The sequence below is a fragment of the Dromaius novaehollandiae genome, chromosome 6 (genome assembly GCF_036370855.1).
Source record: "Dromaius novaehollandiae isolate bDroNov1 chromosome 6, bDroNov1.hap1, whole genome shotgun sequence".
NCBI lineage: Eukaryota > Metazoa > Chordata > Aves > Casuariiformes > Dromaiidae > Dromaius > Dromaius novaehollandiae.
This window is the reverse complement of record NC_088103.1, coordinates 7782451-7799025: the sequence shown is the minus strand read 5'-3', so window position 1 is coordinate 7799025 and position 16575 is coordinate 7782451. Positions and strand designations below refer to the sequence as shown.

The window sequence follows — 16575 nt, the reverse complement described above, 5'->3', positions numbered from 1 at the left end:
TTAATATTGCTATTGAAGTAGTAAACTGTAAAAGTATACTGAAATACCAAATGACCCGTTGAGTTGTTGCATCCAACAAACAGTAGAGTTGTTGGGGCTGTGTAATTTATTTTTGAACGAGTAAGGATAGGAAAACTCTCATTTTTGTTTGTTACTTCCTTTGTAGGAACTGAATGCATTACTTTTTTGATTTTGCCTCTGGAAGTGCAAAATTCTTAATGGATATTTCAGTACGGGGATAATGCCCTCTGACCAGTGGCTACTAACATGCATGCAAAAGGAGCAAAAAAGAAGTTCAGAAAAGAACATGTGGGTTAGGTTGTTTCAACACTATGTAGTGTCTTAGGACAGATTTTGAGCAAAGTATAATTGAGAGCATCATCATAACTGAGAAGTGGGATAAAATGCAGAAAAGTTTCATCTGTAGATTTTGTCAGACCCACTTAATGTTTCTTTTTGCTGGGAACGTCTTGGACTACAGTTATGTGATGGGCTTAAGCTATCTAGATTTAAAGGAAGCATTCAAGTGCAGTTCCCAGAGGAAATTATTATTTAAAGTGGAGATGGTGTAGATTAGTACAGGAATTGTAAGAAGCTGGCTTAGGCAGATAAGGAGCTGGGTAAAGAGGGGACTAGGACAGGACGTCCTGAGAGGTAAGATACAAGGCTGCCAGAATTAGTAGAAGTATTCATTAGGGATAGGTCTTGTGACTAGTCCTGTTTAGTATTTCCTTCCGTATCCTTGGTACAAGGTCTTTCATACAACTTTTTAAACTACTGTAATACTGTGGAAGACAGAATTATTATGACTTGGTGGATTAGTATAATGAAGATAGGATAAAATTTCATATTAATAAGCACACTGTCATTCCCTTAGGGACTAATAACAGCATATTTTGTTATAAACAAGACATTCAGCACATGTAAATTCAACGTTTTTTATAAAAAATGTTTGGTTGCAGCACAGAGCAAAACAGAAAAAAAGCTTTCATAATCTAGATTGTTGTCTTTAAGACCTGCTTACCAAAGAATGGCAGTTTAAATCTAAATAGTTTAGAGCCTAGATATTTAAATTCTCCAAGTTATAATAAAATAAAGCCTTGGATTTAGAATTATCAGGTTCCAAACCTTATGCTACAAAGCTCGAAGGGGCTGCAGGTGTGAGTCCTGACCTTGCATCATGATGTTTGAGTGGGAGGTCGCAAGGCTACGAGAAGTAGGTTCCTATGGCAGCTGAGCAACCTAATAGAACGGCAAACAAATTTAGATGCCTGCTAGTCCTGCTTTGTGGAAGAACTGCAGATAAAACCAGCACAGGGTGCGTGGGGGGGTCCAGGTTATTGCGCTGAGTCTCCTGTACATCGAGTGCTTGCCTTGCCCGCCACTGGTTGATGTGCACCGACTATGTGGATGAGCTTGTTGTCCTCAAGGATGAAGTTCAGTTTCTTGGAGGAAAACGGAAAGGTTCACTGACGCACGACCTTCGGGGTCACCTCTGAACGCTCCTGCCTCCAGCTGAATCACCCAAAAATCGCAGAGAAAGAGGGGCATCTTGGAATGATCCCGCCTCCAAATTAGCCGCCCTGCGTTCACGCCAAAACGACACCCTGCTGATCAAAGGGGAAATGAACCTAATCATGGGCCCTTCCCAGAGAGGTGACCAGGAATTAGAGTTTAAAGCCAAAAGGTTGAGAAAGCTCTACTCTATTATCATGCACTTAAGAATTGGTGCTTTCCTCAGATGAAAGGAAAACTCTTCACATGAACAAGTAACGGGCCAAAAGACAAGGAACAGAGGGTAGGAATAGCTGACCAATTTTCAGAGTGAGAGGGCAACGCCGGTAGTGTCTCGAAAGAATCTGTGCTTGAACCTGTGATATTCAACTGACAAATGATCTGGAAAAGACGACAGAGTTTGCTGATGATGCTGTTATTCAGAGCAGTGAAGATGAGTGCTGACTGTGAGAAACAACAGAGGAGTTTTGCAAAACTAAGTGCCCAGGGCAAGGCAACGGCAGGTGAAATTCAGCGTGGATGAACGCAAAGCAAAGCATATGGGGGAGGGAAAATATCCCACATATACAGTGATGAATGCGGAGCTGACCGTTGCCGCTCCCTGACCTAATGAAATGTTAGGCGTAAATATAGATATAAAATATAAAAGAGACTTCTATGAAAATGTTAACTTTATGCTCAGTAGCGGTGAAAAAAGCAAATAGTATGTCAGGAGAGAAGCTGAAATACCCTGAAAATGTCACCCTGCTGCTTTCTAAGCCTCTGTTTCTCATGTATCCTGAGCACCGTGTGCAGGTCTCCCTCTCTCCATCTCAGAAAGGTGCAGTAGGAGCTGGGAAGGTGTTGAGGCTGCAAAGCGTTATACCCATTTCTTCCGAGGAGCAGTTAAACAGTCTAGCACTTACTGACATGGAGAAAAGACAAGCGATCTGAGGGCTGCCCGGTGGTTACTAAGTGACTAGGGACACACTAGAAGAGGAAGAAGGGGAACGGGGCTCAGCTGATGCTAGAGGGCGGCAAGTGCAGAACCCATGAAAGGGAGGGCTCTTCCCACCGGCTGGTGCTTATTGTAGTTACCAAGCTATAGCACAGGGTGAATGCTAGCTTTTTACGTGGGGAAAACAGGGTACATTTCTGAAACAAAAAGGGCTTAATAAGTATAAAACTTAAGTTTTTACTCAGGAAGGGATTGCACTGCCAGTGCCTGGAAGCTGGGCGAGAGTTCTGGGAAATATCACTGTGATAGCTCTGTTCTTCCCTGGAGCTCTGCTGCCATCGAGGAGGCAAGGAGAGGCTTGATAGACCCTTGTTTGAAGTGCTGCTCATATGTTGGTATAGAGGTTGCAGAAGAGAGGACCAAAGAGCTGCCACTGATGTAGCTTAAAAAAAAAAAAAGGCTCAAAGTGACTTCAGACTGCATCTGGCAAGTAGGAGCGGGGAAGTGTCTGCACAGCGGTACAAGGCTCATACAGTTTGGTCACCCAGCATCAGCAAAAGATGCATTTTGAACTTGTAGAGTTGTGGAAAAGGATGAGTAAAGGAATGGTGTGTCTTTATTCCTGTATATTACAGGACTGATTGGGATCAACTTGCTTTTCTAACAAAACAAAGGCATGATTACACTTTAAAAATACATTCGGGGGCAAATATGAGGGAGAGTGATAAAAAAATCAAGCGGACACAACTGTGTCCCTTGGTACATTTAGACTGGAAATGAGAAGACATGTAACTGAAGGGATGAATGAAATTCCAGAACAGCTTTCCAAACAGATAGCTGGGACAGAAGAGCGCTTTGCTTTTTCAAGACAAAGTGTATGGGAGGAATTACGTTTCTGAATGGGAGTTCACCTGCAGGTCTCGGTCACAGCTTGGATCTCCGGGAGCTGGGCGCTCGATGTGCTGGTGTCCCCAAGCTGTGAACAATTTTCCAGTTGTGTTTATCGCTTTGTATTGTTTTCAGTGGCATCCCATGCCTTGGGACTTCACAGGACCTTTGTGCCTTGATGCTGACTTGATGTTCGGGAAGTCTTTCCCTTCCTCTTATGTTTGCCTGTTCTCCTAGGATCTTCTGGATGTTTTCCAGTAACAATTACTCAGCCACCTCAGACTACGAGGGTGTCAGTCATACCATCCCCTTACCTCCTCCACTTTTCCTGTCGCATACTGTAATTTCTGAGACTTTTGAGTTCCTCTAGCACATACTGTAATTTCTGAGACTTTTGAGTTCCTCTAGCAATTATTATAATTTGCTAAAACTTGTAAACGTGTGGGTTTTTTTGTTTTTTGTTTTTTTAAAAAAAGCTGTTACTATATGGCACGCAGTAAATGAGGAGGGCAGACTGTGACCTTCTCCAGGCCACTTTGCTCTTACCATTTATTATGTGGTTGCTTGCAGTTAGTGGGGATTGGTGACCCAGCTGGTCCTTTGCAGGCCTATGTTCTGGTGCACATGCTGAATTCATTAGCCGGATTTACAGCCTACGTGCTTAGCATTAATCTGAAAGTATTTGAAGAGTCGTCTTCTCTCAGAGGAGAAATCTCTCGCCTCTGTACTTTCACTCCTGCCAACTCAGGAAGCACACAACTGGTTTTGGAGCTCACGGGCACACGCTATGTGCGATGGCACCACAGAAGCTGAGTTGCAATGCCAGCAGCAAAGCTGATGCTACCTTAATAAGGACGACAGGAAAAAATAATACAGGCAGTTCCCTGTGTAGCTCAGCAGCTGTGTATGGATGACAATGTCTCTTTGTAGCTACTGTTAAAATACAGAAATTAAAAGCATGTGAAGTATAAGATACGTTTAAAACATAACTGCACTTGCTTTTGTCTAATATGGATAACCAGAGTTGTAAGTGCATCGTAGCATACATTTCAGCATTGGCCTACCAGGCTTCAGGCTTGTTTGTGCAGAAACTCGTGTTGCCGTATTTTTGCTGAGTTGCTACTGGTGGGAGCTAGACCTAAATTGCCATTGCTTATCCACGGTCTGCGACACCTTCGTGGTGTTCTGTAGGCACCCCCAGATGCATGAGCGCTTTAAACACAAAGGTGGATCATGATATTTTGATAAAGCAAGGCTGAATTCAGACAGATGACCCAATAATGTTAGCTACATTAGGATCTACAGCATTTGGAGCCATTGACAGCATAGATGCCGGAAGTCTAGAAGTATATTTTATTATGCCATTTTAAAGCATTTTCAGTTTAATTATATAAATAATTTTGTGGGGAGCAAGAGTAGGAGGGTCAGGTGAATGAATGAAAAGGTAAATTAAAAGATAGTTGTGAATATGAGAGCCCTAGTCATCTGAACAAACATGTTTTCATAGGCTTTTTTTAAAAAAGATTTAAAAGGTTAGAAAGTATTTTTCTATCCTGTGGCCTATCAGTGCAAATACAGTGTTACATTTTTGTCAGGACTGTGACCTATCAGTGCAAATACGGTGTTACATTTTTGCCAGGACTAGAAACTAATTTCTTCTGTTTATGATGAGAGGAAGCTCTAATTTTATGAGTTGATTCTGGGGATTTAAAAAACACGCAAAAACCGTACACATGAGAAGATGAAAAATTGTGAGAGATGGATGTACTGCAAATATCCTGGCACTCTTAGCTTGCATATCATGATCGGACCCTAAAGGACAGATGTTCTGGGAGAACAGATATCCATTAGAACATGATTGAAGGGGGAGAGCTTGAAATGCAGCCAGAACCTGCAGATGGAAACTTTAAATAAATAAATAAAAATCAACTTATGAGTAGGCGATATAAATAATGCAGGGAAAGCATAATATGTTTGTGATTGTTCGAAGCAGCAAGCAAACATGCTTCTGCATTATGAACAATTTGCAGCTGATGGAGCAGCTTTGCGACGCGGTGTGCTGACAGGGGATTACAGCCAGCCAGCCTCCTGGGCATCTGCAAAAAATACTGTCAGGACTCCAGCAAAGAGTCCAGGCTTTAATTTGCAGGATTCTGTTTCTGAACGATGCTTGATTCTTCTCAGGTACTGTAACACGGACTAATTTGGGCACGTTTCATCCTAGATGAAACCTTCAGCTAATTTTGAAGATAAATACAGAAGGGAGAGAGGGAGGATGTGGAAGAACATTTGCATGTATGAGGGCTTATGTGAAGTGATAAGAGAAGGGTAAAAGTAAAAAGAGGCATCCAGAAGCAGCCTCAGCGAGGGAATAGCAAGAGTTGTCTTTTTACAGAATTATCCTGAAGATGCACGTTTTGAGAAAGATTTTGCATATTGTGTTATCAGCTTAATGCCAAGCGCCCTGGGCACATACAGCACTAGCCTGGCTGCCCCCTCCTTTCAGCCATGGACGTGTTTCTGAACGGAGGAAGTTTCTCAGGCTGGGTAATACGAACAAAGACAGAACCGTCGCCTTTCAAGCGTGGCCCGTGCAACAGGCCGTTCAGTCGCAGATAACATCATCGGCAACGGAAGAGGTCACATATCAAAATAGTTCTGGGGGACTGTTCTTTCTGAGAAGCAAACAGCAAAGCTCAGGAGAATATGAATATTGAAGCAACAACCGATTAAGTTTTCCCTTAGAAAGAAAGCACACACTAGTGACTAGAGTTGATTTAATTGGGCTGGTTATGAGATAGAAAACTGCAAACTCATTAGCAGAAGCGTAGTGTATCAAAATTGTTTTGGCTGTTCTGTTTTATGAAGTGAAACAGTTTAGCGTTGGACACCAAGGACTGGAAGCCTTTGTGAGTGCAGAAAAATATTGTGTTTTTCCCCAGCAAGTTATGACGTTTTTTCAATGTGAAAGCACATTTTTTGCATATTACTGCAAATTCTCAGTTTTTAGGTGGCATTTTCCCACAAAAAAGACAGAAAATGATTTTCATGGTGAAATTATAAAATATTTCAATAGCAGAAAAACAGTCTCTTAATCTTAGGCCAGGGACATCCCTACTGCCACCACTAGTGAAAAACTAGTCCTGTGACAGTGTGAATTCTTCAGCTCATCCCCAAGCTAGCAACATTCCCCATTAGCAAAACCTGGCCACCCCAGAATTAATCAGCTTAACCCTAACTCAGAAGCAACTTTTGGATTCAGTAGTAAATCTATTTTTCTTTCCTTGTCTGGACTGAATGTAGCCAGGTGGTGAAGGCTTAACAAAGTCTTCCAACTTTTGAAGCTACCTTCATAAGAGTTCTTCCTTGATCAAAATCTTTCCCATTACTATGAGCAGTGTTGCAGCAGGAAGGCATAAAAGTGACTTATGTAATAGCATTGTAGTGTTTTTGTACTACTCTCCATTCCCTTAATACCTTGTTGGCTTCTTGCTCCGCAGCCGTGCAGTTATATGTTACCGAGAAGATATCTATATTTGTTAATTTTCAGCTCTCATGTATTATTCCAAGGGTAAAGTACTGAAATTAGAGGAACTGATTTAAAAATCCATGTTATTAAGTGTTTACTGGTTAGCATGCTGATAGGTTTTTGATGCAAGAGGGGAGCTGCTGGCAAAAGTGTGTCATAAAACCAGAGAGTTTGTATTAATTAACAGATAGCAGACTTTGCATTTCCATATGGATTTTTCAAAGGTTGATTTGTTTCCGTATGCTAACAAGCATGTCAGTGTACAAGCTAAAAACTAGTGTGAAATGAAGGAATTATTTTAGAGAACATGCAGCTCATTTGTGAAGCTTGGTATCTAGTGAATTTGTTTGAAGGAAGTGTTTTGAAAAAGGTTTCCATATTGCTGTGAATAGAAATACCATGCATAATTAGACTAACTTGATCTAAAAAAAGATCGTGTCCTCTTGTTTTCTGGCTCCTGACAATTTGGCTGGGTGATAATAGCATATGCTATGCTATTAGGTGCTCCCAAAAAGCTTTCACATTCTTGTTGCAATAAGAAAGGCTATTCCTTTAGCAAACAAAGTTCAGACTGGGAGTGCTATCTAACTGCCTAGTTTTTGTGGTTTTTCTTTTAACATGATGCTCATCATCACAAGATTTCACTGTTAGTGATGGCAAACCTTATGCAACACAGCTTGCTTGCCGGAGTGGGGCGGTATGTCCAGGTCTCCCTTTATGCTTTCCATCCATTACAACAATATTAGACAGGCCAGTATGTTCAAGAAAGCTTAAGGGCAAGGCTGTCCTTCGTTACAGCGATAGTGGCTTTATTATTCAGAAGGTAACTACAGATGTTTTGTTAACTTTGCATTAGCAGCTGAATTGCTGTGGTCCATTCAAAGCAGCTCTTCTTGCACAACAGAAATGTTGTGTTCTTGAAGCGCTATTGTCTTAAGGTTGATTTATGTCTCTGCAAATAGCCGTGGACCTTGACATCTCCAGCCACAAATTTTCTCATTTCCACAGTCATCTTCCATGTTTTCTTTATTAAAACTATGCCGTAAGGAACAAAATGCTGGTTACATTGTTGATCAAATCCGTATGGGACAGGACAGTAGTTATTGGGGGGTTCCAAGCAGAGAACTGAGACAGAGAAAGATTAAGGAAAGTGTGTTTTTAAGGGTATTTAAATTAGCAGAAACTAGGTGCCAATAAGTTAATTCCTACATAGAAGTTAGGATCCGCCATAGTGGCTTTTGAAGTTTTGACTTTCCCAAAGGGAGTGAGTAATCAAATTTGGGCTGACTGCCTGAGATGCTGGCTGCCTAAATATGTGGGCACTCCTTCTTTCATTTTGATGCTATTGTGTTCTTAAGCCTATTTTCTGTATATAGATTGATACATTTTAACAAAATAATTCTTTTGACTGTTTTTATTTGATTTAGTCTGGGGCACTGACTTCTTTTGTTGCGTGCTTGAATGATTGTTTTCATGGACAGTTAGAAAGTCCTTCATAAAGTAAAACATTTCCACAGGAGGAATAAATAACACAAACATCGACCTTTCAGTCCCAAGGAGAGTGTCTGCTTAAGATCCTCACAGCTTCTTGCCTTAGTGCAGACTGACATTTGCAAGGTTGATAAGTTGCTTATTTGGATGTAAATCAACATGGAAGGAAAATACTGTCATCTCACCAGTCATGATAGCACAGTCCACCTATTTTCTGTTTAAGTGATAGATAATATACCACATAAATTCAGCCTCAACGCATAATTTAAATGATGGCTGCTATTAAGTAGCAGCGTGGAGGTGTGAAAAGGGAGAGTTTATTAAAATATTGAAAAAGCTGCTATATTTAATAAAGAGAAAAAGTATCTCTCAGTGAGTTTGCCAACTATGATTTAAAGCATCTTTGCAACCAACTATCTACATTGATAGTGTTTTAGGGGTTGGAAGCAGCTCTTTGAACATGAGTCATGATGAATTCTAATGAAGATGTGCCAGCATTTGATATATAAAATTGAGAAAAATGAAGGTACTTTTTTCTTTATTAGTACTGTCCTTTGAAGACCTTGTGTCTTTTCATACCCTCTTCTGACAGCCGGAAGAGTAAGCAGTTCCCTCTGCCAGCCACAGCAGCAAGCCAACTGCCTGCCCCCCTTGTTCCTGGAGTAGCCTCAACTTCTTTCCAATCTTCCACCAATCTTTCAAATTTTATTATTGGCATAACCAGGCTCACTGAGTGCTCTGGCACACACTGATCATGGCTTCAGCTGAATGGTATTTTCAGCCTAGGAGCGTGGCAGCGGAGGATCCAGAGGAGAAGTTTGCGAGGAGCTCTGCATTCTTTTGTGCAGGCAGACACAGCAGAAACCCTAGAGGAAAGTTTGGAGTCTGGCATGACATGAAGATGAGGAGAAAAGCGCAAGATCCTGACCTTCCTGACACTGCTGGTTCCCTGAGGTTTGAACAGATCCATCATTTATATTGAGACATTCAACAATACTGGCATAGGCGTCACTATCGAAAATGTCCATGCATAAGAATGACACTTAAAGCTTCACAGTCGCATAAGAGCTTTCAGCACCAAGACTTACAATGCCTTAAGGGAACGACACTTCTGACTTCGATTCAGCTCACAAGATTTGTGTGTTGTGGCAGTGTGGCACCACTGAACAAGCTGGGTACCATCTTATTCCCCATCTCGCCATGATCAGGTCTCATTTTGGGATTACTGGACAAATTGTTGTGCCCACCATTGCTGCTTTGGGCAGATAACACTTTTTCTTTAGAGGCTTCCCAGCTTATCCTATGCTTCTGACACTCATAGGGGTATTTTATTAAATGTCACTGTTCAAAATCATACTGACTGTATAAGATCCACTGCTTCTGAATTTTATATGGTCACTGCAAACCCTGCTTTTTCATCCAGAGTTTGCCTTCATTGGACTATTTGACAGATGCTTAATCCTTATACAGACAGAGCTCTGATAATATATTCCTGGTATTTTGTTATTAGTGTTACACACATTCTCAGTGTATACAGCCCTTTCTGTACTAGAAATTGTTCCGATTCAAGCTAAATCTGTGACAGCGTGTACCGTTTTTCTTGCATGTCGGAAGACTTTGGACATGATTTTTCTAAAACGGTATGTATGGAATGATAGGAGTCCTCGCCTTTCATCTCCTTCAGCAATGCATAGTGTCGCTTTAACGAGGCAGCAGATTTGATCAAATGGTTGATAACCCTTTCCCCATGCTCTGGCCCATGGCGTTGTTTGTTTGAGATTGTTGCCCTTGGCTTCTCCGTCCAGTTCAAATGCTGTCATGAACACGAGGTCACTGCTGCCTGTCCAGCTGCAGCGGTTAGCAATGACATCCTGAGCTTAATGTGACAAGCAACTGAGAGGTGCCTAAGAAAACCCATCCTAAACCTGAACTGGTTCGCTGTGGAGGGGCAATGCCAGAATCTGAATTTTTCTTTAGTAATCATAATTCCAAAGCTTTGGAAATGTCTCTGTGCTTTCTGGTCATTTCCTTCAATTTGAGAATAGTATGGGAAACCAGGCAGGAAAAGATTTCAGTCGGCTGTGGTGGAATATGTTACAGGTGATGGCACTTCAGCTTCTTCTTCATCCCTGCAGGCTGCCCAGGGTGTTCTGGAAACAGTCAGAAATTAGCCCTTAGAGCACCTAGTCTCTTGGCTGATTGCTATTCACATGTTAGAGCCTCACCGTGTGACATCTAGAAGCTGAGATGAGCTCCACCGTAAGTGATTTGCTCCCAAAACAGGCATGTAACTCCCTCACCTGCTGCTGTAATCATGCCTGGCCTGCAATACTGAAACTTCGCATGAGCTTTCTTCAGACAAATCCTTCAGAGATGCAGCTCCCTCTTCAAAAGCTTCTGGAGCCTCCTGTCAGACCACTTTTATATTGTTTGCTGCAGCATGAAGGTGTGTTTTAATGCTGTGTCCTCGGTCTTGTCCTTTCACAGAGTGAGTGACCCCAGGCTCTGGTGGCAAAGCCACCTTGTATATCTTTCTGTAGGGACAGGTGTTGAGGAGATCGTACCCCAAATTAATTCCAAAGGTAGCCCTGAACTTTTACTGGAACTTGCCCATCCTTATTAGACCTTGTCTTCAAATGGTTTTTAATGACAGAAAAGAAGAAACTTACTACATCTGCTAGATACATGGTAGGTCCTCCTGGGACATACCCCTGCTTTTATATATCCAGTCTCTGTCCCCACCGCCCTCCCCACCCCAAAACTCTTTACTAAATAAATAGAAAAAGAGCCTATAGAGTACATATATATTTATCTGCTTTAAAATGATTGGCAACCATCCTTCCTAAATATCAAGGCAAAGCCAAAATCATCTCCTTCAGTCTGAGACCTGCAAGTCAGCAGAGTGAAACAGCCCACTGACTTTTATTAAATGCTGTGCACTTGACATGACAGCCAAGTCAAATGCTGAGTTTGGGAGAGCGGTAATTCATTTCTGGATTGAGTAATATGCTGAATGAGTCGTTCCTGTCTTCTGGAGAAATGCATCGCACCTCCAGTGAGACCCGCGCTGCTGCATCTTAAAGCAGAAGGCCCCTCCTGGGGGTCACTAGTTCTTCAGGGTCACGTGGGCAGTTTTTGGGCCCCTCTACCGCTGTCTGTTTGATTTTCCAGAGTCTTCAGCAGTATGGCTTAGGAAATGGGAAGAAAATGAGTGTCCATATCTGTGCTATCCCACACCTTCACGTAGAGTTGCAGTACGTGTTGTGATGAAGGCATCTTGTCAAAAAAGTAAAGGGAAGACTGACTATGATTTGTTTTTCCTATAAGCAAAATTAAAAAAAAAAAGCAAGATTTTTAACTTTTAAACATGTTTATTTAGATGTAGTATCCATGTTATAATGGGTGATACTGTCTTTAAAGTACTACCTAGGTTCCGGTGGAAAAGTTTTAAATTTGAATTTTAATATCAGCTGTATGGAGCGTTTGGAGTTCAAACGTGTGCTAAGAGTATGCAGTGGATTTTAGGAAGTTGGAATTTCCACTCTCCCTTTTGGTAGTTTGCAGTGACTTTCAGGATCAAAGCAACACCTCTCAAAGGGCACTAAAGTCTACTGGCAGTCTTTCACTATATGCAAGTTAAAAACAGCTTATCTTCTGCCTTTGAATAAATAAATAAATGAATACAACTAAAGGGTAAAATGTGGCAATGGAAATGTTTTAAGCATCAACTAACAGATTGACCAGGAGACAAAATGAAACTATAATAATTCAGCGTTCAGTTTCCCTTTGCACAGTGGGTCCCGTTCCTCAAAATTTTTTGCCTTTCAAAGTGCGAGCAAACGCTGTAGCGGAAGGGGAGACGCGCTTTGACAGCTCTGCGGGCAAGGGCACGCGGGCAGCCTGCAGCCAGGGCCTGAGCGAGCCAGCCCATCGGGGCAGGGCTATAAATGTGCATGGCCTGGGAGCAGCTGAGGAGGGAAGGGAGAGGTGGTTGTGCTCCCCTCCTGTGCCTTCCAGCTTGGTGAGTGGCTGCTGGGTTGCTCCAGCCGCAAGGAAGCAGCAGTTGCTGAATATTCAAGAGGAAAAGGAGGAATGGGTGCTCGAGGTGAGTGACCTACTTGGAAATGAGGCTGTGAGACTGAAGGGGATGGGAACAGACCAGGTGGAGAGGTGCCGGTGCCTTGCTGGGAGGGGAGGCTGTTCCTGGTTGGTAATGAGGGTGTCTGCTCGCTTTGCACTGATGTGAGTAATGGCACGAGATGTGAAACAAGAGAGAATCAAATTTAGCATTTGCAGAATGGGAAGTAAATGATTCTTGTTTACTAAATAGCTAATGGGTTTATGAAGTGACTTCTAAATTAGGAAGATTTGTATACGGGCAAATAACATGGAAGAAAAAAAAGACTAATAGTTATCACAGCAATGCAAAGTTTCCTTATTAAAAAAATGTATTTTATTGTTTACCTGTGGATCTATACTAAGTAGATTGTCAGGTTCCTCCTTTTAGCTGTGTTATGTGGTTATAGACCTATCAGACATCAAGCAGTAGCTGTATGAAATTGATCTAACAGAGCTAGAGGTTTCTAAGGGTAGTATAATATTCCCTGAATATATTGCCATGGAGGAACTCTACAAGTTCAACTTTCTTCTGAAGTGACATTAGCGCTCACTGCTCGTGCTATGAAAACATTCAGTGTTGTTGTCCGTGAACAAAAACCACACTGTATACTCATGGTTTCAGAATCTCTCTCAAAGCTGCCTGCACCTGACTGCTGTAGGAGCCTCCTCACGTTCTAAATTAGTTATTGTCCGTAAAAAAAGTTGGTATCAAAGAATTTGAAACACCGACTTGAAATGTGTATTTGCTTACTGCTATACACAGCTTGTTAAAGCTGTGCTGCACGTCTTCCGTTAGGATTGGAGTGAGGATTCAGCTGGGCTGTTAGCCTTGGGAGGACAAGTTTAGAGGGAAATAAGTCATCACGAGCAAATTCTGCAAGAAGAGCAGTCTCCACGATGTTGCAGGCCTCAGCATGAGGTTCTTTCTAACTGAGCACGTGGTAGCGAGCGGTCCAGTGCAAAGCTGAACCGAATACATACATCCTCAATTTAGCATCTCAGTCAACATATCCCTGCCCCCTTTCTTCTTTCTTTCAGATTTCTCAGGAGCTTTTGAAATGTTAAAATGTATGGATAGAGGCCTATGAACAGCACCTTGTAAAAGAATCATCTCTTGCACAAAATAACAAAAAAAATCATTGCCATTGAAGACAAAAAGCAATTAGAAAATGATGTTTTCCATATTTGTGCTAGCCCTATTGGGAGGCTCTGCTGTGATATATAACACTGATTTTTATGATAGACAGTAATTTTACAAATATAGCTGAACAAAGCATTAAAATCTCCATCCATTGTATTCAGCAGTTTTCTTACACGCTTGGGATAAAGAAAAGCAGGATCACTACTTCTCAGTAAGACAGGATCCAAACTCAAACGCATGAACGTTGTCTCGCACATCAGGCTCTTGGATGCAGGTTGTTCGAGTTCAATTTATGTTTCCTGCTTCTTTCTTCACACTTTTATGTACGTTTTTGAAGGTGTCACAGGCTTATCTAGATAGCTGCAACAGCAGGGTTGTGCTTTCTTGCCCTCAGCCAATTTGTTTCAGGTGGGTGTCCTGCCTCTTAGGAGGGGTTTGAAAGCCAGGCGCATGGTTATCTGCGTGGCCTGGGCCAAGGAAGGCCGGTAGGAGCTGTTTTCCCTTGTAAAGGCGGGGGAAATGGCAACCGAGCTCTGTTGGACCAAGTTAAAAAAAATGAAACAAAACCAGACTGTAACTAGGGGCTAAAATGAATTCATCTCTAAGGAATACCTGCTTGGATAGATAGGGCAGGAATTGATGAAACAGGAAAGTTGTTCTGTTTATTCATCTTGATTTTGACAGAAATGAATATTTCATTTGAAGTGGTATTATAGTTTTATAGCATGCTGTGTTTTTTTTGGTAATTCTGATAGGAAAGCTCATCTTTACTGGCCTATCATGCTTGCAGGTTCTGTTGCATTTAGAAGGTCGACTTTGTGGATTTTGTGCTAGTGGCACTCAACTTCCCCTATAAGTAATTCCTCTTTATAACACATTTTACTGAATATGATGGTTGTTACTTCATCTTTACTTGCTATTCTTGCAGTCTTCACTCAAAGATTGTGTTTTACAAATCTCCACACTGTTACTACATTGTCCCCTTGGCCTGCGTATGGGAGTGCGGTGTCCAGACTGGACAGGTTGTCTAGTTGGGAAACACCAGTCCAGAGCAGCGCCAGACTCCCCCCCTGTGCTTTGATACTCTTCCCAGCTGTTTCTGGATTGCACTGCAGTATTTAGTTGTGGTGCAGTGTAGTTCCTCCGCAGGCTTTCTGTCGAGTGCTTAGCAAGCTAGTCCCCGCGCGTATCTGCACACTTGACTTCTTGTTCTTGCATGCAGTACGTCGTACGTGTTCTCCTCCGCTTACCATCTGGCGCCCAGGCTCTGCCACATGCTTTCTGGTACAAAAACAATTTCTAACTTATGACAAAATAAGAACAGAAGGCTGAATGTGACTGATTTCAATTCTTGTATTTTAAAATTGTGAAATGCCTTAATTTGGGTGCCAGATCTGTTCTCTTCCTTTCTGTTGCTTTACAATAATGTTTTCTTTTAATTATCCTCTATTTTCTTGTTGAAGAAAAAATAGGGGCAGAATAAAAGCTCATTCTAAAAAAGCCATCTCCTTGAACAGCAGTGCTTTAAATACACCTCAGCCTTGTTAAAGCACAGTTGGCTTAATAAAGGCATTGGGCCATGCCAGGTGCTGGTCTGGGGAGAGGGAGTTATCTCTGTCTGAAAGCAGGGGGTGGGGGGAATCACCTGGGGTGTATCTGGAATCAGGCAGTGATGGTGTTATCTTGCTTCTCTTGTGGGGTTAATATGAGAAAATCTTTCCAGAACCAAAGTAGAGCTGACTATAACGATGCCAATTCTATGTATTTGTAGCACTTGTGATGAATAAGATGGGTGCTTTCCCCCCCCCCCCCCCTTCTCCTTTAAAAGCTAATTGCAGAAGTGATTGAGGTGGATGTTGTTGAGTAAAAATCCTATCCTTAAAGTAATGCAAGTTGAAGAACAGGTAAGAATTATGTTGGAAGAGAAATGAGGGGTTACTGAAGGAAAAAAGCTGAGTGTGAATCAACAGTGCCATTACGATGGGGGAGGAAAATAAAGGCAAACACAGTGATCTGAGGTATGTACCGAGCATAACCTGCAAGAAGTACAAAGTAATCGTTCTTCTTTATGCAGAGGCAGTAAGAGCTTAGCTGGAGGCCGCATCCCGGTGTAGGCAGTGCATTTCAAGAAAGCTGTGGACTAGCTGGGAGGGAGTCAGAAGGGAGCAGTAAAAACAACCAGAGGTCTAGGAAATATGACCTGCAGTGACAAGTCAAAGTGAGATTATTTATTGTGAAGAAAAGACAAAAGAGTGGCGATCTGAAAACAGTCTTCCACTGCACAGAGGACCATTTCGAAGAGGAGGAGAAATTCTTCTTATCCAAAATGGATGGTGTGAAATTCTTGAGTGTAAAGTGCAATAAGGAATGGTCTTATAAGACATGGAGGTGGGGAGGGATTAACAACTAGGGCGAAAAACAGGTCGCTTGGGACCATAGCGGAATAGCCAGAGTTAAGGGTCTCTCCCAAGATGTTAGGCAGACATCTATGGGGAAAGAGCAGGCCATGTCTTGGGGGGGGGGGGAGGGGGAAGCGGACGTGGTGACCTCTTGAAGTCCCTGGCAACCTGGTGGTTTCTCTGTTTTAAGGAGCTCAAAGCAGAAGCTTTGACCCTGCGTTCGTCCTAAGCTACCCAAACCAGTGCAGAGCATAAGAAGTGAACGGGTATCTGGGTGGCTGAGGTGGGGGGAAAAAAGCTGATGCTGCCTAGAAGAACAGCTGAAGTGGAAGGTGGGATGACCGAGGGCCAACAGGCCAAAACGTAGGCAAGTTCAGATTCCCTTAATGCTTTATCCCAGTGGTGATGGAGGAGCCATCGCCAGCTTGCTCAGTACTACACAGTGACTCGCATAATTTTGAATGAATGTGTACAAGACTTTTGCTTTTGGCCATAAATCATAGTGTTTGAAGACAGGAGTTCAGTTTGCTGTAATTAAAGTTTTAAGACAGTAGTA

At 42.2% G+C, this 16575-nt stretch overlaps 1 protein-coding gene across 5 annotated transcripts in view; it reads left to right on the top strand.

The window, feature by feature from the left end:
• Positions 1-16575, top strand: part of LOC112981614 (protocadherin-15) — a 1192166-nt gene that overhangs the window by 764363 nt on the left and 411228 nt on the right. The gene's annotated exons all lie outside the window — the stretch shown is intronic.